The following is a 20,954-nucleotide window of genomic DNA, read 5'->3' on the forward strand; positions in this document are numbered from 1 at the left end:
GCAATTGGTTGGGCATCTTATTTTATCTCTCCCACACTCGACCAAGCATTGCTTTGTTGTTAGTTTGGTGAGACAATTTATGCATGATCCCTATTCCTCTCATATGGATGCAGTCCACAGTATTCTCCGCTACTTGAAGTCCTCTCTAGAAAAAGGGATCTTATTTGCCCCTTATGGTCATCTTCATGTTAAGGCTTTTATAGATGCTGACTGGGTTGGCTCTCCTGTTGATTGTAGGTCTACCACTGGTTACAAAACTTCCGTTGGTGGGAACTTAGTAACATTGAGGTAGGATGCAATCCATGGTGGCTAGGTCAAGTGCTGAAGCTGAGTTCCGAGCAATGGCTTTAGGAATCTGCGAGCTACTATGGCTCAAGAGTCTTCTTGGAGATATTGATGTGCCAATCACTCTTCCAATGAAAGCTCTATTGTGACAGCAAATCTACTACTAGCATCACTCACAACCCTGTTCAATATAAAACATGTTGAAATTGATCAACACTTCATTAAGGAGAAGCTTGAGCCTTGGACATATCTATGTCCCATTTGTGAAATCTGCAAACCAGTTGGCTGATGTTTTTACTAAAGATCTTAGCAGTAAAAATTTTCATTTTCTTGTGTCCAAGTTGGGCATGTGCGATATCACAACACCAACTTGAGGGGGAGTGTTGCAAAATGACTATAAGGGTAATCTTGTCTTTGTACTCATACTTTTCTCTTTTGAATAAAGTTGGGCTAGTGTCAAGTGACAAAAGTCTCATACTCCCAATTCCATCATATATATATATATATATATAGAGAGAGAGAGAGAGAGAATAACTTCGATTTATTCATCTCAGCAGAAATAAGCTTACCAGTGGTAACACCAAACACCAGCTTACATAGACAAAAATTAGAGAGAGAAAGAGAGACGTAGAAGTTCTTCTATTTATCATTCCAACAAAAATAAGCTTTACCCAGTGATAACACCAAACACTAGCCTACATAGGCAAAATTTTAGAGACAGACAGTAATGCAACCCGGTTTGCGGAACCTTAAATTTGGAGTCGCAAGTGCCAAATACCTCAAATTGAATAAGTCATGGAAGTTTCTTAAATATTCAAAACATGACCTCTTTTGAAAAAGAAACCAAATCTGGGATGTAAAGTAATAAAAATTAAGAGGAAGGACGAATCTGGAATTTCAGGAAAATAGGGTTAAAACAAAATAACTTCAGAAAAGGAAGGTCTGTGGTGAAATAAACCTAAGTAGGGGTGAAATATAAAACAAATCAGAATAGGCAGGGCATTAAACAATTGCCAAGTACTCTGGCCCTAACTTTAAATAAAAGAATTGATCACTCACAAACCTCTTCAGTGCACCCAACGAGGATCCAATAATCAACTAATAAAATCAAACAAATGCTCTGAAATCTAGTAGGGCGGTAAGAACAGAACCAGTCCCAAAAATGGGTTTAGTTCTCATGGCTGGGAGCGTCTGATCTTGATGCGGATCCGAGGAATCGGATCGCTTATGGGCCCACAAAAGAACAACTATTTCAATCTAGGCAAACCAGAGGCAATATTGTAATTTCGAGTACAATTTAAAACCCTTTTAGAGTGAAATAAGTGAATAGGGGCAGATCTGGAATTAATCCCACAGAGAAGCTCAGTTCTAAGAATTAATTTGATGGAGAGGTTAAGATGAAACAGAATTTCAGAACTAGGGGCCTTATAAAAATATCAGGAAAGGGTTGAAATGCAATATAAAGAAAAGGTCTTCTTCTACCTTTTGTGTAACGTTGAAGAACAGAACACGATGGAAAAACCAGCGGCAGCCTCTTGAGAGAAAATCGTCACCAGGCTTCGGTTTGCCCTGAAATTTTAAGCGTGGGTTACCAACCCTGTGGCCCCTTGATTCCGGCACACCTCAAACAGCAAGCTTCAATGAGGTAAAACAAATTCTGAACTTCTCCAGGCGGAAAGCAAGAACCGCATCTGATTCCAGGTATAAAATCGCACCTGAACAGAGGATTTTTGGAGGTCGATACTTATGAATTTGGGTCACCTTAGAGTGATAAACCAACCCTCGAAATCCCAAATCAGATCGATGGAGTTTCTTGGTTCAGCAACACTTCTCACAACCAGATGTCATCGCCAGACCAGAATCCTAACGGCAAGCTTTCTTCGAACCAGCGACTATCGCCCAGAATAGGGATTCATCCAGCAAGAGAAATTAATAACAGGAGAGGGAGCAGTAAGGAGGGAAGAAGAAGAAAAAGATAAGGGGAAAAAAAAAAACAGAAGAGGGAGATGGAGGTCACGGCAACCACTGTTAAGCCAAAAAACATCCAATTTCAAATTTCAATTCATCAAAATCTGAAATTACATATTGTATTACATGACTACTTAAAGGAAAACTCAAAGCATCTCAATTGTAACTAATTAAAAATGGAAACTATCCTAGATAGAAACTGAAATAAAAATCCAAGCTAAATAAAATACCACAAACTAATTTCTAAACCAAAAAAAGGAAAGTAAATAAAAAAAATTCCCAAATCAAAGAGATCCCTTCCATCTCCCAACTGCATCAGCTCTCCCGGTCTTAAAAGAACTCGACTCCGTCGAGTTATGACGTGCTCCCAAGATACCCTTGTAAGTTGCTCGCTGATGAGGTGGCACGTATCTCAAAGCAGAAGATGGGAACACAACTCCAAGAGCAGAGAGAGTAGGTTGACGTGTCACTGGAGCAGGAGTCAGTCGACGATGTGGCATGTCTGATAATGCATGTGGCCTCATCAAATACATTCGACCTCCTTGTTTCACCTTGATAGTGTTCCGTGCACCATCATAGAGGATATCAGTTTGTCGCTGCCAATGTCACCCTAGAAGGATGTCACAGTGCACCAATGGGGTGACCAAACAGGTGACATGGTACTGTAACGGCCCAAATTGTAAGTATACCCAAACAACTGCAGTGACCTCTTCTCGAGCCGTGGGTCTAAAACCTTGCACATGAATCTTCTTGAAAAGCTGCTTCTGTGGAAGGTTGTGTGCTCGAACAAATTCAGCAAACATAAAGTTTGCTTCTGCCCCAGTATCAACGACTGTATAAACCTCAGTGGGATTGGAACCATGCAGGAAAGTATCCTTCTATTTGAAGAGAGGAGCTTTGTCAAATAATTTGTTTGAAAAGGATGAAAGACTAGCGAAATGAGCTTTGACATCCTCATCATCATCATCTTCATCGAGGGGATAAAGAAATAAAGCAGATTCATCATCACTTTTCTCAATTTGTTGCTTCTCCGCTGCATTCACAGAACGAGTCCTGTTGGGACAATTGTTGGAGCAGTGACCCTTCTCGCCACAACTATGACATCTGATGTTCTTCACCCCATCATTGTCCTTGTTGAACTCTGACCTTTTTTCTTCAACTCTGTGAGCTTTAAGCTTCTTTTCCTCCATACGTGGTGGAGGTCTATAAACTAAAGGAGTCTTGAGCATACTCTTTTAATAAATGGACTTCTCTTCAGCTATCTTGGCATGAGCCGTTACCACATCAACGGACCTGAAATCAGTGTCAGCCAATTCGAGTCGGATCTCAGTACTTAGCCCATTGATATTTCGCATCACCCGTTACTGGTCTGTTTCCTGAAGTCGACACCTTGAAGACAGTTTGTGGAACTCAAGGGTGTAGGAATCCACATCCTTGTTACCTTATTACAAGTTAAGCAGTTTATGGAACATTACCTTCTCATAATTAGGAGGAACAAATTTTTCAGTCAGAATCTGCTTCATGACCTCCCAATTGGTAACGAGTCCAAGTCTTCCGAAAAACCTTGCATGTAGTATATCATCCCACTATGAACATGCATACCCAATAGACTTGGTGAGGATGATGAGTTCACACTTTTTCTTATTTGGAAGAGACTTATATACACAAATCTTCTCAACTTTGGTAAGCCAGTCAAGAAATTCCTCAAGACCCTTTTCACCACTGAACTCTGGAACCTCAACTTTGATGCCATAATCTCTATCAGAAAATTGTCGGGTCTTGGGGTATAACAGGATCATGTTGCACTCGGTGAGGTGTATCTTCAATCCGTAGGGCATTAAACTGAGGAGGTGGTGTAGATGGTCCTTCATTGACTCGCGTTTCAAACTTTTGCATAAAGACAAGAATCGTAGCGAGGGCACCTTGAGTGTCGTCCATGAACTTGTCATATTTGGCCTCATTCTTCTCAACCTTAGCATTAGATTCTAACCAAGGCTTTGGTGAGAAGCCTTGGTCATATCCCTCTTTTTTTCCTTGCTCCTGTAATTTTTTTGAGTTATTCACATATTTGTTCCAAAAGGTGTTTGGTTGTTAATCATAAGGAACGAACAGCACATAAACCAGTGTCAATATTACAGTTCTCACTTCCCTATGATCCTATCTAGTAAGGATTCTGACTCTGTTGCCCAGGACCAAACCAATATCACATCATTTTAGTATCAGAGCCTATGGAGGGAAGTTCAAATAACCCCCCGTCCAGCACCCAAAAATTTTCATCTTGTCGATCTCATGAAAGTGATGACAACACAGTTCAAGGAACTGTCTAATTGCATGACTGCTATAGAGCATTGCTTTGATTCAACCCCACCACAATATGAGAGACAGCAAGCTCGCTCAACCGCCAACAATCAAAGATTTGTAGGTAGGCCAGCATTTAAACATGTTTTTCCTCTACCTACTTTTGAAGAGCATGTTTGTACATATTTCAAGCAAGGCACTCCACATCGTCGCCAAGATGACACCCATGAAGTAAAGATGGAGCTGGAGTTTTATGACTAGAAGGTGGGAAGCATGAACCACAAGAATTTTATGACTGGATGTGATGCTTGGATGACTATTTTGATTTTGATTTGCCTGAACCTAGGAATTGAAGTTGGCATGCTCCAAGCTCATGAGGACTGCACGAGTATGGTGGCGTAATTATGAAGCTAAGCTGATTCGACAAGGTCAAGAACCATCCACAGAGGACTAGATGCAAGAGGAATTGAAGGAAAATATCTTCCATCAACCTTCCAACAAAGGTGGCACGACAAGCTGAACACCACTCTTCAAGGCAACCCTTCAGTCGAGGAATACATGGCCAATTTGATACATTGATCTCTCATATCAGTGTAGGTGAAGAAGATAACCAGCTCATCTCACAATTCAGGTTAGGGCTGAAACCAGAGATTCACGACAAGATTGGAGTCACCGAGATACGTAGATTACAAGATTGCTTTGAGAAGGCCCTTCAAGCAGAAGATTTGGTCAAACCAACTATTCGGAGATTTAATCCTCCATCAGGTGACGTTAGACCTTTTTCCAGCCAGCTGATCTGCTGGCCCGATGAACCATGCTGCCCCTGCAACTGTTGAATGGGCAAAGCACACATGTCTAATGGAGAAGTGTAAGTGTTATCACTGCAACAGCTTTGGTCACTATGCCAAATTCTGCCCTCAACAGATGAAATCATGAAAGGTATGTCAATAATTGCTGCTTTTGAAGCTAATGAAGGCACTCAATTTTTGTGAACCATAGCATTACGAAGAAAAAATAAATTTGTGAACCATAGGATGACGGTACAGCTGAGAATACAGCCCTCGGAGATGATGCATATGGAGTTGATACAGATGATGAGGAATACGACGAGAGTTACGAGATTCATGTTGTAAGTCGCATTCTCTTTGCTGAATCGAAAGGTGAAGATTGGAGGAGAAATTGTATTTTCTATACAAGTATGACTAGTGGGCCTTGCACAGCCGAAATCATAGTGGACAGCGGCAGCTGCATTAACGTCGTATCAAGAGCCTTCATAAGTGAGGCTAAGCTTAAAGTGGGAAAACACTCGCAGTCTTATATGTATCCCTTTTGAATGGCGACACCTCTTGAGGTAAATCAGCGGTGTTTTGTTTCCTTGAAGCTAGATGAATATGAAGAAAATACAATGCGTGACGCGACTATGACCTTGACTGATGTATTACCTGTGGACCTGGATGTATGATAATGATGTCCAAGTAGGGGGTACCAAGAATCAATGTTACTTTGACTTCAAAGGTAAACTCATGATGCTGAAATCTTTGAACATACCAGCTGGAAAAAAAAGGTGGCATTCTGCCCAAGTAAGAAGGAAGAAAATTCTGCAGTCTTTGGAGAAAGACCAGCAAAAGAGTTCAAGTGCAGCCAACAAGGGACGTGTGCATAAGCAGTCCAGCAACGGACATCAAGAGGAGCAGAAGCTCTTAGCTACCACAGCGAGAGTTTCTGATGCAGTTGGGAAATGGAAGGGATCTCTTTGATTTGAGAATTTTCTTATTTACTTTCCTTTTTTTGGTTTAGAAATTAGTTTGTGGTATTTTATTTAGTTTGGATTTTTATTTCAGTTTGTATCTAGGCTAGTTTCCATTTTTAATCAGTTACCATTGAGATGCTTTGAGTTTTCCTTAAATAGTCATGTAATACAATATGGAATTTCAGACATGAAGTTTCGAAAAATTTGAATGTTTTTGCTTGGCTGAATATGGACTGCCGTGACTTCCATCTCTCTCTTTTCTGATTTTCTCTCCTCTTCTTTTATTTCTTTTCTTATCTTCTCTCTTCTTCTTCCCCTTTCCCTTCTTCTGCTATTTAATCTTTTGTTATTTCCTACTGTTATATTCTGTTCTGGGATACTCTGTTTCTGGGCAACATTAGCAGCACCACAAGTGTGGATTGATCTCTTTCTGGTGAGATCTGTTTGGGTCAAGCTTCTGATCGAAGGAAGCCCTCCCCAACGCAATCTGAACCCTTGAATCCAGGCCTGAAAGTGATCCCTGCTGTGAGAGATGCATCTGCAACCCTACCCAGACCTGTACCTGCCGCCCTTGTGATTCCAGGAGTTGAATCTGAACCTAATACTTGATCAGTTGGGTTTATGTTGGTGGGTTTGTAGAACTGGGTTATATGACCCTATTCTTCTAATTTCAGCCCAATCCTAGGCCTGACCTCTGCGATCCTTCACTTGGAGTAGAGGCAGCTCTCGTTGGTCTGAAGTTCTATTGTGGGTGTTGAAGGTTGAAGAACGCTGATTTTCTAAATTTACAAGTAAGGACAGCTATTTAAAAATTACAAGAAACCCCCCCCTGTCCTGAAAATTGTGTTTTATTATTTCCTTTCTTACTTTAGCAATTACAGAATACCCCTATTAGTTATTTCCCGCTCTTTAAAGTGCTTGGTTGTTTATGAAATTACAAGATTGCCATGAACCCTTAAATTAAGATATTTTATCACTCTTGTGGGCCCTAAGCGATCTGATTTCAGTCTTTGGAACCTGCATCCGCATCAGGTGGTATCAAAGTAAATTTTCTGCCCTCTCAAACCATGATAGGTCACATCACCAATGCTGAGTTGCACAAATTGTATCGTGAGGTACTTGAGAACCAAAAGGCAACTAATGCCAGGGTTGAGAAGAATGATGCAAAATATGACAAGTTCATGGACGACACTCAAGGTGCCCTCGCTAAGATTCTTGCTTTATGCAAAAGTCTGAAATGCGAGTCGATGAAGGATCATCTACACCACCTTCTCAGTTTAATGCCCTACGAATTGAAGATACACCTCAACGAATGCAACGTGAACCTGTTATACCCCAAGATGTTACCCGGCAATTTTCTGACAGAGATTATGGCATCAAAGTTGAGGTTCCAAAGTTCAGTGGTGAAAAGGGACCTGAGGAATTTCTTGACTGGCTTACTAAAGTTGAGATGATTTTTGCATATCAGTCCCTTCCAGAAGAGAAAAAGTATGAACTCATCCTTACCAATTTTATTGAATATGCATGTTCATGGTGGGATGATGTACTACATGCAAGGTTTGTCAAGACTTAGACTCGTTACCAATTGGGAGGTCATGAAGCAAATTTTGACTAAAAAATTTGTTCCTCTTAATTATGAGAAGGTAATGTTCCACAAACTGCTTAACTTGCAATAAGGTAATAAGGATGTGGATTCCTACACCCTTGAGTTCCACAAAATGTCTTCAAGGTGTCGACTTCAGGAAACAGACCAGCAACGGGTGATGCAAAATTTTAGTGTGCTAAATACTGAGATCCGACTCGTGTTGGCTAACACTGATTTCAGGTCTGTTGATGTGGCAACAGCTCATGCCAAGACAGCCGAAGAGAAGTCCATTCATTGGAAGAGTATGCTCAAGACTCCTTCAATTTATAGACCTCCACAATGTATGGAGGAAAAGAAGTCTGAAAATCGCAGTTAAAGAAAAAAGGTCAGAGTTCAACAAGGACAGTGATGGGGTGAAGAACATCAAATGCCATAGTTGTGGCGAGAAGGGCCATTACTCCAACAAGTGTCCCAACAGGACTCGTTTTGTGAATGCAGTGGAGAAGCAACAAATTGAGAAAAGTGATGATGAATCTGCTTTATATCCTTATCCCCTCGATGAAGATGATATTGATGATGATGATAATGAGGATGTCAAAGCTCATTCCGCTAGTCTTTCATCCTTTTCAAAGAAACTAGTTGGACAAAGCTCCTCTCTTCAGATAGAAGGGTACTCTCCTGCATGGTTCCAATCCCACTGAGGTTCACACAGTTGTTGATACTGGGGCAGAAGCAAACTTTATATCGGCTGAATTTGTTCGAGCACACAAACTTCCACAGAAGCAGCTTTTCAAGAAGATTCACGTGCAAGGCTTTGGACCCACATCTTGAGAAGAGGCCATTGTAGTTGTTCGGGTATACTTACTGTTTGGGCCGTTACAGTACCATGTCAACTGTTTGGTCACCCCATTGGCGCACTGCGACATTCTTCTAGGGCGACCTTGGTAGCGACATACCGGTATCCTCTATGATGGTGCACGGAACACCATCAAGGTGAAACAAGGAGGTTGTATGTATTTGATGAGGCCACATGGATTATCAGACATGCCACATCATCGACCGACTCCTGCTCCAGTGACACGTCAACCTACTCTCTCCTCTTGGAGTTATGTTCCCGTCTTCTGTTCAAGATACGTGCCACCTCATCAGCGAGCAACTCACAAGGGTATCTTGGGAGCATGACCTAACTCAACGGAGTCGAGTTCTTTTAAGACTGGGAGAGCTAATGCAGTTGGGCGATGGAAGGGATCTCTTTGATTTGAGAATTTTCTTATTTACTTTCCTTTTTTTGGTTTAGAAATTAGTTTGTGGTATTTTATTTAGCTTGGATTTTTATTTCAGTTTCTATCTAGGCTAGTTTCCATTTTTAATTAGTTACCATTGAGATGCTTTGAGTTTTCCTTTAAGTAGTCATGTAATACAATATAGAATTTCAGACTTGAAGTTTTGGAAAATTTGAATGTTTCTGCTTGGCTGAATATGGACTGCCATGACTTCCATCTCTCTCTTTTCTGATTTTCTCTCCTCTTCTTTTATTTCTTTTCTTATCTTCTCTCTCCTTCTTCCCCTTTCCCTTCTTCTGCTGTTTAATCCTTTCTTATTTCCTACTGTTATATTCTGTTCTGGGATACTTAGTTTCTGGGCAACGTTAGCAGCACAAGTGTGGATCGATCTCTTTCTTGTGAGATCTGTTTGGGTCAAGCTTCTGATCGAAGGAAGTCCTCCCAAGGTGATTTGAACCCTTGAATCTCAGGCCTGAAAGTGATCCCTGCTGTGAGAACTTGATCAGTTGGGTTTATGTTGGTGGGTTTGATAGAACTGGGTTATACGACCCTATTCTTCTAATTTCAGCTCAATCCTAGGCCTAACCTCTGTGATCCTTCACTTGGAGTAGAGGTAGCTCTCGCTGGTCTGAAGTTCTATCGTGGGTGTTGAAGGTTGAAGAAGGCTGATTTTCTAAATTTACAAGGACAGCTATTTATAAATTACAAGAAACCCCCTATCCTGAAAATTGTGTTCTATTATTTCCTTTCTTACTATAGCAATTACAGAATAGAATACCCCTATTAGTTATTTCCCACTCTTTTAAGTACTTAGTTGTTTCTGAAATTACAAGATTACCCTCAACCATTAAATTAAGATATTTTATCATTCTTGTGGGCCCTAAGCAATCCGATTTCAGTCTTTGGAACCCGGATCCGCATCAGTTTCTTGAAATCAGCAAGGAAACTGATTTAATATTAGCATTGTAACCAAAGAAGTTGTCCCTACCCCTGAAGCTAACTTTCCCAAACCCATAAGGGATTTAATTTTCTGATTTTTCAGATTTAGTCCACGATGAGTTGCCAAGCGAACTCCCACCAATGAGGGACATTCAACATGCCATCGACTTAGTGCCGGGGTTGGTGTTGCCAAATCTACCCACTTATCGCCTTAGCCCTACTGAGCATGCCTAGCTCAAGAGGCAAGTAGATGAGTTGCTGAAGAAGGGGTTAATACAAGAGATCATGAGTCCATGTGCCGTAACAGCCTTACTCTGAAGGACAGATCACAGCGGAAGTGTATCGATAGTCGAGCAATAAATAAAATCATTGTCAAGTATTCTTCAACTTGATGACATGTTTGAAATGTTAACTGGAGCAGTTATCTTCTCAAAGATTGACCTTAGAACCAGCTACCATCAAATTTGTATCCACCACAAAGACAAGTGGAAGATGGCGTTCAAAACGAACGATGGGCTATTCAAATAGAAAGGCATGCCCTTTGGACTCGCAAATTCCCCTAATACTTTTATGAGGGTTATGACATAGGTACTTAGTCCTTTTATCAGCAAGCTCCTTGTTGTTTACTGTTATCAGCACTATTAGGGTAGAATGCTTAAATGATCAATGAGACCACACAAACCTTTATTTATAATAAAGAGAGGAGAAGAGAAATTACAAGTATGCCCCCTCCAGCCGACTCCCATTAATTAGAGTCGGTGGAGGAAAAGGTCGGGAATGCCCCTACGGCACCCTTAAGTACATATTTCAACATTTACTCTGACAAATTAATTTACAACAAGGCACAAGAAGATCACCTTGATCACTTGAGGCATGTGATGAGGGTCCTATGAACTGAAAAGCTCTATATTTGACCTCAAGAAGTGCTCGTTCATGCTGCCCAAGGCTGGCTTCCTTAGCTTCATCGTGTCATCAAGGGGCTAGAAGCGCACCCAGAGAAGGTTCATGGCATCAAAGATTGGCCCAACAAAAACTCTTACGAAGGTTCGGAGTTTCCATGGCCTATTAGCATTCTATCAAAGATTCATTCAAGGATTTAGCGTGCCCTATAACGGCACTCATCACTGAGTGCATGAAACAAGGCAAGGGCAGTTAAAGTGCACCCCCGCCACTACCAAAGCCATCACTCTTATCAACAAGAAGATGACGGAGACTCCAGTACTATGCTTACCATATTATATTTTGACCACATGTTTGAAGTGGCCACGGATGCCTCTCATGTGGGTATTGGTGGTATTCTGATGCAAAGTGGACATCCTATCACTTTCTATAGTGAGAAATTGAATGAGGTGCTCAAGCACTTGCATTCTCTAAGGTCGTTAAGTCCTCAACATGCTAAGTGGGTTGCATACCTGCAAGAGTTTGTTTTTGCTTTAAAATACAAAGTTGGAAAGGAGAACCAGGTTACCAATGCATTATTATAAAGGTGCTCATAGTGCAAACCTTCTCAACCTAAGGCACTAGCATCGATCACATAAAGAAGAATAATGCTGCTTTTTCTATTGTGTATCAGAATTTATAGCAAGGCAGTACTGATGCATATTTTGGGACTCGGCTATGTATTCCGGACGCATTTTTACGACAGTACCTTATACGGGAGTTGCATGGAGGTGGACTACGAGATCACTTCGGCAAGGATAAGACCTACACACAAGTGGCTAATCTCTACTATTGACAACATCTTCAACGAAATGTCCAGCATGTTATAAAGAGGTGTCATGCATGTCAGCTTGCTAAAGGACCGATTGACCGAAACAAAATACAGGACTATACTCCCCGCTGCCCATACCTCATGGACCATGGTTGCACATCAACATGGACTTCATGCTTGGACTTCCCACTACTAGGGAAAACACGATTCTATTTTTGTGTTGGTTGACAAGTTCTCAAAAATGGTTCAATTCATACCTTATCGAAAGACTTATGATGCCAGCCATATTGTAACCATATCTTTCAAAGAAGTGGTGAGACTAGTGGACTGCTGGAATCGATTGTCTCCAATCATGATGTTAGGTTCATAAGTTATTTTGGAAAACTTTGTGGTTAACGACAAACACAAAGTTGTAGTTTTTTACAGCTTTTCACCCACAAACGGCTGGACAAACAAAAGTTGTGAATCGAAGTTTAAGCAATCTCCTACGGTGTCTTGGACAAGAATACAAAAAGACTTGGCCATCAATTCTAGACATTTCTGAGTTTTCCTACAACAGTTCCGTCAACCGCACCACAAGCCATACACCTTTGGAGGTAGTACTTGGAAATTGGAATTCAGCCCAAGAGGTCCATAGATTTGGTACCTTTCCCTCCTTATATCCGAGTTAGTGTTGAGGCTGATGAGTTCATATGGCACATCACCGATATACGCCTACACATTGCAATCGGCAATGATGCGTACAAGGCTGTAGCTAATCGTCCCCACCAATTTGTTGAGTACCATCCGAGAGATATAGTCATGGTACGCCACGTACAGATTGCTCCGGAGAGGTTTAAACCTAATACCAATACAAAATTACATCATCAAAAGATGGGTCCATTCAAGGTGCTAAAGCGAATCAAAACCAATGCATACATACTTGAGATACCGCCAATATGTCCATTAGCAACATTTTTTATGTTGTTGATCTAACTCTATATGAGGAGCAACATTTCTAAGAGGGTGATACCGAGCATACCCTTCAATTGCCTTAATTTACTTCATTAAATGAGGAGGTGTTTAAAGATGTCGTCAACAACAAGTTTACTGTGACACGGAGAGGAGGCGGCCATTACTCTTTCTATGTCAAATGAAAGGGTCGACCAAGAAATGATTGGAGATGATTTCAAGCGCATCAACACCTTTATAAGCATTATATGTCCTTTCTACATTCATTGAAGTCGAATGATTCAAGCTAGGGGGAGCTGATGCAGATAAATTCTACTCCAAACAATACCATCGCAAAAGGGAGTGATTCAGCACTGAAGACATACACAAGGAGACAGAAGAGGGCTGTCAACCTGGTTACTTAGGGGCTGCCAAGCAGGCCCATGATTTTTAATCGATGGGGTTTTATTTTGGTCTGGTCCATTAGTTGGTTTGGTTCAATTTAAGTGTTTAGTTGTTCTTAGAGGAGGACAAGTAACTTAAAAGTCTTTAGTATCCTTTTTTAGTTAGTTTCTAATTTCAAATTTTAGTGACTAATGTATCAGATTTTAGTTTCCTTTTTTTTTTTTTTTTTAACTCTAGGGCAACAAATAGATCAATCGTCCTCGAGAACAGATAGAACCCTTTCCATCGCTTCGCAGGAACTCCAAGAGAAACCTAATCTGGCCCCCTCTCTTATTCTCCCTTCTTTTTCTCTGGTCCTCTCCCTCTCATCCTCTGCTCTTTTCTCTTTTCTTCTTCACCCCCTCACCCTCTCCCTCTCAACTTTTTTCTTCTTCTTCTTCGGTCTCACACGTTCGGTAGGTCGTGATCCACCCCTTGCCGTCCCCTGAGTCATTCCTCTCCCGTCTTGACTCAGATCAGGTGAGAATTGAGTAGTTGCTCATCAGGCGTGGATTTGTGCTGTTGGCCTTGCCACAGCTCTGAGCTTGTCCTTGATGGTCTTGTCGGGGTTCTCCTGATCCTCCCAGATTGATTCGTTGGCTCCTCCCTCTGCCGATGTTCTCTAGGCTTGCAGCAGCTCATCCTTGAGTTGTTGCTCTGATCGGGTTTGGCTTTTTGTTGCCTGCCGACCGTTGCTCCAACCTGCTCCTAGATCAATACTTTTTCTCCTCCTCCCTCCACCAACACTCTTTGGGCCTATAGCCGCTCATCCTTGAGTCATTGAACAGTTCGAATGTGCCTTTGTGCCGCTGACCAAGCCATACTCTCTTCTAGATACTTGGTAAATTCAACAAGTTCTCAACTTTCCTAACTGATCAAATCGTTTGCTCCACCGGTGCTACTTGAAAGGCTTGCAACCCGCAAGCAAGGTTCAAGGTATCGGATTTCGACAAGGTTTCAACCCATGGGGAGACCGAAATTTTGATCGAAACCTGGGAATTTTAAGAAACCAGAGAATTTTTCCCGGTTTGATGGAAACTTAGGTTTCGACCCCCAAACAGTGTTTTTTTCCTATTTTTTGCGTACATCCTATTTTAGACATTTCTAACATATTCACATCATTAGTTTCATAAAAAAAAAAACACACATAAAGTCATACTTGTGTGGTGAACCAAAGGTTCGGTTATCATTTCGCTGAGTTGTTGACTGAAATATGTTTTAGGTAAATGCATTTTCAAAAACAGAAATAAAATAAAAAAATCATTAACATGCAAAAAAAAAAAATCAGCCACCATACATGCATAGATCAGGTCCTCCTAAGTAACATATAAAAACTTTACATAATTCTACTCTATTTACAAGTATATTCTATAAAAAAAAAATGATTTTGGGGAAGTTGGGACTTACCTTTTTGTCCAAGCTGTCTTTCTTACATAGATGAAGCAAGAACCACCCTTAGATTCAACTTTGTTAGGCAAAAAATGGAAATCTCCATTGTTTCCCCAAGTTTCCCACTCCTAGGAGAAAAAACTAAGAAGAGAGGGTCGAATTCTACTAAAGAAGGCTTGGGCTTCTTTTCAAACTAACCTGTATAGAACCTGGTTCCACCCAAAAGGTCAAACCATTTCGGTCGAAACATGGGAAATTTCGTCAAATTTGGTCGAAACATGGTCAAAACCTATGACTTTTAAAAGTCACAAGACATATCGTTTCGACCCTTGGGGATACAGTCGAAACCTACAAAATTTTGCAAGTTTCGATCGAGTTCTTGAACCATGCCCGCAAGGTCGCCAACCATGCTCAGCCAACAGCACTTTGTCGATGCCCTCCGCAAGGTTGACGCCCCGTCTTCGCGGCTGTCTCTTCTGCGAGGCTAGTTCTCGCTTAGTCGAGGCCCTCCGCAAGGCCCACGCACCGCCGTCGTGTCTGCCTTTTTATTTCCATCTATGGTTGAAAGAGAAACAAGGAAACCTCCCAAATACATTTGTATAGATAATGATGGTTAATACAATGATTCACTCAAGAGTGGTTCTATGAAAATGAGAACACTAGGTTGTGCTTCTTATTTTGTTACTTCTATAGATTATGCTTTTAGAAAAGTTTGGGCATATGCTTCAAAAACTAAAACTAAATATCATGATTTGGATGTTTTTAAAAAAAAATCATGCTATGGTTGAAACAGAAACAGCGAAACCTCTCAAATGCATTCGTACAGATAACGATGGTGAGTACAACGGTCAATTTAAGAAGTATTGCAATGATCATGGTATTCAGTATGAAAAAATAGTACCTAAGACCCCACAACACAATGGTGTTGCAAAAAGGATGAATCGCACTATTATTAAAAAAATCAGGTGTATACTCTTCGAAGGCAAAGTTGGCAAGGTGTTATCAAGGAGAAGCTACATGTACTATTGCAAAACATTTGTACATGCTCCAAAAGATGAGCGGTCAAAGTTTGACCACAAGGCAAAGCAGTGTATTTTCTTGGGATACACAAACAAATTTGATTATAGGTTATCGGATCCAATTGAGAAGAATGTGATCAAAAGCAGAGATGTGGTATTTTTTTAAGACCAAACAATTGAATACTTTGAGAAAGTTGAAAAGCCTCAACCATTTATTGATGACTTGATTAATTTTAATCCAGTTCCTCCATCCATGGTACAAGCTGATGATGGGAAAAATGTGCAAGATGGTGATAATGATGTTCACACATATGGTAAAAGAGATGGTGAACAGGGAGAGTAGCCTCCTCAAGAGCCACCAGTTGAACCTCAATTACGAAGATCTACTAGGGAGCGCAACCGTCTACTAGGTATCCACCACATTAGTGTATTGTGCTCACGAATGCAAGTGAATCGGAATGCTTTGAAGAAGCAAAAATAGGATATCATTGTGTTTGTCAAGAAATTTTTAGAAGGTGATTTTATCTTTCTTTTGCTCTATGTTGATGACATATTGATTGTTGGACAAAGATTAGCTCAATTGATAGCTTGAAGCAAGAAATGAGCAAGTCCTTTGCTATGAAGGATATGGGAACCTGCACAACAAATTTTAGGGAAGAAAATATCTCGTGATAGGAAAACAGGAAAAAATATGGCTATCACAAGAAAGGTATATAAAGAAGGTCCCCGAAAGGTTCAATATGGACAAAGTGAAGCTAGCCAGTTCCCCACTTGCAAATCACTTCTAACTAAGCAGTGAGCAAAGCCCTTCAATTAACCAAAGAAGAACAAAGGTGAAGAAAATTTCACATGCATCAGTTGTAGGAAGCTTGATGCATGCATGGAGTGTACAAGACATGACAATATGACATTACACATGCAATTAGAATTGTAAGTGGATTTCTGGCCAATCCTGGCAATGACCACTAGAAAGCAGTCAAGTGGATTATGAGGTATGTTAGAGCTTAATACAATGCATACCTATGTTTTGGAGGTGATAAGCCTGTGTTGTAAGGATACATAGATGCAGACACAACAAGTGACGTCAGATCAAGGAAGTCTACACAAGTGTACCTATTTAATTTTGTAGGGGGGCAATGTCATGGAAATCCAAGTTCCAAAGGTGAGTAGATTTATCAAATGCAGAGGCTGAGATATTGCCACAGTTGAAGCCTACAAGGAGATTTGTGGATGAAGCGGTTCATTCAAGAACAAGTTTAAATCAAAAGACAAGTACACTATTCATTGTGGCAATCAGAGTAACATCCACTTGAATAAGATCCCGAGTTTCTATTACAAGATCAAGCATATTGATGTAAGGTATAATTGGATTCGGGATGTTCTAAAATTGAAACTTATACAACTTGAGAAAATGCATATTGACAAGAATAGTGCAAATACATGATGACAACAGCCTTACTCAAGGTAAGACTTTTGCAAAAGCATGGCAGGTTTGGGTTTGGCAAATCTCTCCCCATGAGTCGAAGGGGGAGTTTATTGGGTTCCTCCTCACAACACATAGAGGGACACCCACAAGATTTTGGCAGTGAAATAATAATGGTAAGTTTCATAAGGAAGCAAAGAATGAATGAAGATTAATGGCATTTATCTGAAGTCTAGAAAAGTGTGATAGGGAGAGGGATTTGACTTTTTTCTTGAGCGTCTATCTCTTGTCGGTTCATAGTTATTGAGTGTCATGTGTTCAGGTGAAGATTCAACGCTTTGAAAAAAAGCATGCCCAATGAGGCGATGATAGAAACGTAAAAAATGAGATATAAAAAACAGTTGGATCTTCGCTTGAACACGTGGTGTTCGTCCATATAACTATGAGCAAGACATAAACGATGAGCGCTCAAGAGAAGAACCAGATTGGAGAGAGTGTGGGTGAGTTTCCTAAACTATCCTAGTTGGGACGTTCAATGAATCACACATTCCCTCCAAGACTTCTGTGTCTCTTGTCCAAGTTAATTATTACCACTTTTCACAAGTAATTAGCTCCTTTCGAGTTTGATTATACTGATACTACAACATTAATCGAGGTCCTAGGGACCAGGGTCGACCATGCGTACATGCCCCTCCTCAATCATTTCAGTACACATTATTGGCTCAGCCGCTCTGGCATCTGGTTGGTTCCGAGTCATAGTAGCTCCACCCACCAAACCTCGAACAGTGATGGAGGTAGATTCCAATCCAATGGTTTCAATAGTGAATACTGTACCAAACTACCTTCAGCACATCTCATTTAAAAAGGTAAGGGTGTCAATCAGTCGATTCAGTTCGGTTTCAATTGAGCTTAATCACTTTCAGGCTAATAATGGGCTAGAACAAAACTAAAATATTAAGTCGAAGTTCAATTGTTTGTTTCGGTTTTTTATCGGGTTGGCTTAACGTGATCTTATCGATCCATTATCGGGTTATCCCCCATTCAATTTCATTTTTCATACGTACATACATAAATATATATATATATATGTATGTATATATGTATGTATAAAATACTAACCAAATCAATTATTACAGATTTTACCAGTTTTTCATTTTTTACAGAGTTCGATTTGGTTTTCTGTAATTTCAGTCGGTCACTATCAATCACCCCGATAGATTTTGGTTTCTACCAGTTTTATAAAATCCCAACCTAAGACGCCCAATAAGGTTTCGATTCAATCTAGGCTGAACTAGTCAGTTTCGGTAGGTCCGATCAGTTCAGGATGAAATTTGGCACCCCTAATAAAAAGGTGAGGCAAGTGTCTGAAGAAAAATACTCTTCTCCTTTCTTCGATAGTACTCTTCGCTCTTCTCCTGGTTTCCGTGTTCCAGTGAGTGGTGAGTAAATATAGGACAGGGGAAAAAATCAAATTTTTGAGTGCTCTCCCTTCTGCTCTTCATACGCTGATTGCAGTGAGATGGTGTGACTGAGTTCTCCTTGGCCAGAGAACAAGGAAAGATGTTGTAGGTTTTCCTATATTTGTCATGCCAGTACTGATGTGAGAGTATTGTATTTTTTACAGATCCACCTATTATTTTGGTGAGTTATTTTGTTATCTAATAGTGGGTTATTTATCTTAATACTTGGTAGCCTCTATTTGACTATGGAGAACTGTCCTCCCATTATCATAGTGGAATAGTGGAAGAGCAATCAGGATTTGATCCTGTGGTTTTTCCCCTTTACCTTGGAACAATTTTCCACATAAAAATGGGTAAATTCATTTGTGGTTTGGCTTGAATTTAATTTATCTATATTATTAGTTTTGCACATATTTTGTTGTGTATCTCCATTAATTTTCATACAAGAAAGTGCTTGTCTTTCCCAACGATACCCACACACACACTGTTGTGGATCCAATCAAAATGGCTAAAGCTTAGGAGGGCATCAAAACCGGCCTTTAAACCCATGGATTCTTGACATGCCACCTTTCTTCCATGGCCGAAGTCCTCAACAACTTTCAAAATAGNCCACTTTCTTTTATTCTATTTTATTTCTAAATCTACCCCTCCCTAACTAGTACGTTGCTTCTTCCTTTGATATTTTCTCTTCTATTGAAGTAATCATCTATTTACCAGATTGCCCTTTGTTAGGAATTTGATGTTATTTACAGAATCGCCATTATATTGATTTTTTGAGTTAATTCACCCCTAAATGGGTCCATAAGCAAACCGTTTTCTGATTTTAGAAACCTGGTTCGCATCAAGTGGTATCAGAGCAAAAAATTCCTGCACTTCTCTAACCATGACAGGTAATATTACCAATGCTGTGTTGAACAAATTGTATCGTGAGGTACTTGAGAACCAACATAAAACTAATGCTAGGATTGAGAAGAATGAGGCCAAATATGATAAGTTCATGGACGACACTCAAGGTGCCCTCGCTAAGATTCTTGCCTTTATGCAAAAGTCTGAAACGCGAGTCGATGAAGGACCATCTACACCACCTCCTCAGTTTAATGCCCTACGGATTGAAGATACACCTCACCAAGTGCAACGTGATCCTGTTATCCCCCAAGATGTTACCCGGAAATTTTCTGACAGAGATTATGGCATCAAAGTTGAAGTTCCAGAGTTCAGTGGTGAAAAGGGACCTAAGGAATTTCTTGACTGGCTTATCAAAGTTGAAACGATTTTTGCATATATGTCTCTTCTAGACGTGAAGAAGTGTGAACTCATCCTCACCAAGTTTATGGGGCATGCATGTTCATGGTGGGATGATGTACTGCATGCAAGATTTGTCAGAAGACTTGGACCCATCACCAATTGGGAGGTCATAAAGCAGATCCTAATTGAAAATTTTGTTCCTCTTAATTATGAGAAGGTAATGTTCCATAAACTGCTTAACTTGCAACAAGGTAACAAGAATGTGGATACCTACACCCTTGAGTTCCATAAGTTGTCTTTAAGGTGTCGACTTCAGGAAACAGACCAGCAACAGGTGATGCGATATATCAGTGGGCTAAGTACTGAGATTTGAATTGAGTTAGCTAACACTGATTTTAGGTCTGTTGATGTGGCGGCGGCTCATGCCAAGACAGCTGAAGAGAAGTCCATTTATTGGAAGAGTATGCTCAAGACTTCTTCAGTTTATAGACCTCCACCACGTATGGAGGAAAAGAAGCATGAAGCTCTTAGAGTTGGAAGAAAAAATGTCAGAGTTAAACAAAGACAGAGATGGTTTGAAGAACATCAGATGCCATAGTTGTGGCGAGAAGGGTCCCTCCAACAAGTGTCCCAACAGAACTCATTCTGTGAATGCAGCGGAGAAGCAGCCAATTGAGAATAGTGAAGATGAATCTCATTTATATCCTTATCCCCTCGAGGACGATGATATTGTCGACGATGAAGATGAGAATGTAGAAGCTCATTCAGTTAGCCTGTCATCCTTTTCAAATAGACTAGTTGATAAAGCTCCTCTCTTCAGACAAAAGGGTACTCTTCTGCACGGTTCTGAACTTACTGATGTTCATACAGTTGTTGATACCGAGGCAGAAGCAAACTTCATATTTGCTGAATTTGTTCGAGTGCACAACCTTCCACAGAAGCAGCTTTTCAAGAAGATTCACGTGCGAGGTTTTGAACCCACAACTCGAGAAGAGGCCACTGCAGTTGTTCGAATAAACTTACAATTTGGGCCATTACAGTACCATGTAACTTGCTTGGTCACCCTATTGGAGCACTGTGACATTCTTCTAGGGCGACCGTGGTAGTGACATGCAAGCATTCTCTATGATGGAGCACGGAACACCATCAAGGTGAAGCAAGGAGGTCGTGTGTACTTAATGAGGCCACACACATTATTAGACATGCCACCTCGTCGACTGACTCC

General features: G+C 40.6%; 2 protein-coding genes across 6 annotated transcripts in view; both read right to left on the bottom strand.

The window, feature by feature from the left end:
* The window catches only part of LOC122071327 (15-cis-phytoene desaturase, chloroplastic/chromoplastic), a 127,828-nt gene that overhangs the window by 96,367 nt on the left and 10,507 nt on the right, over nucleotides 1–20,954 (bottom strand). The window lies entirely within an intron of this gene.
* The window catches only part of LOC122071326, a 66,092-nt gene that overhangs the window by 7,274 nt on the left and 37,864 nt on the right, over nucleotides 1–20,954 (bottom strand). Inside the window, exon 2 of one of the 4 annotated variants that reach the window (XM_042635663.1) lies at nucleotides 12,466–12,660. The exons of the other annotated variants lie outside the window; for them this stretch is intronic. The gene's annotated coding sequence lies outside the window, so the exon portion shown is untranslated. The remainder of the gene's footprint in view (nucleotides 1–12,465; nucleotides 12,661–20,954) is intronic. 4 annotated transcript variants of the gene reach the window in all.

The sequence above is a fragment of the Macadamia integrifolia genome, unplaced genomic scaffold (assembly GCF_013358625.1).
Source record: "Macadamia integrifolia cultivar HAES 741 unplaced genomic scaffold, SCU_Mint_v3 scaffold_210A, whole genome shotgun sequence".
Classification (NCBI taxonomy): Eukaryota; Viridiplantae; Streptophyta; class Magnoliopsida; order Proteales; family Proteaceae; genus Macadamia; species Macadamia integrifolia.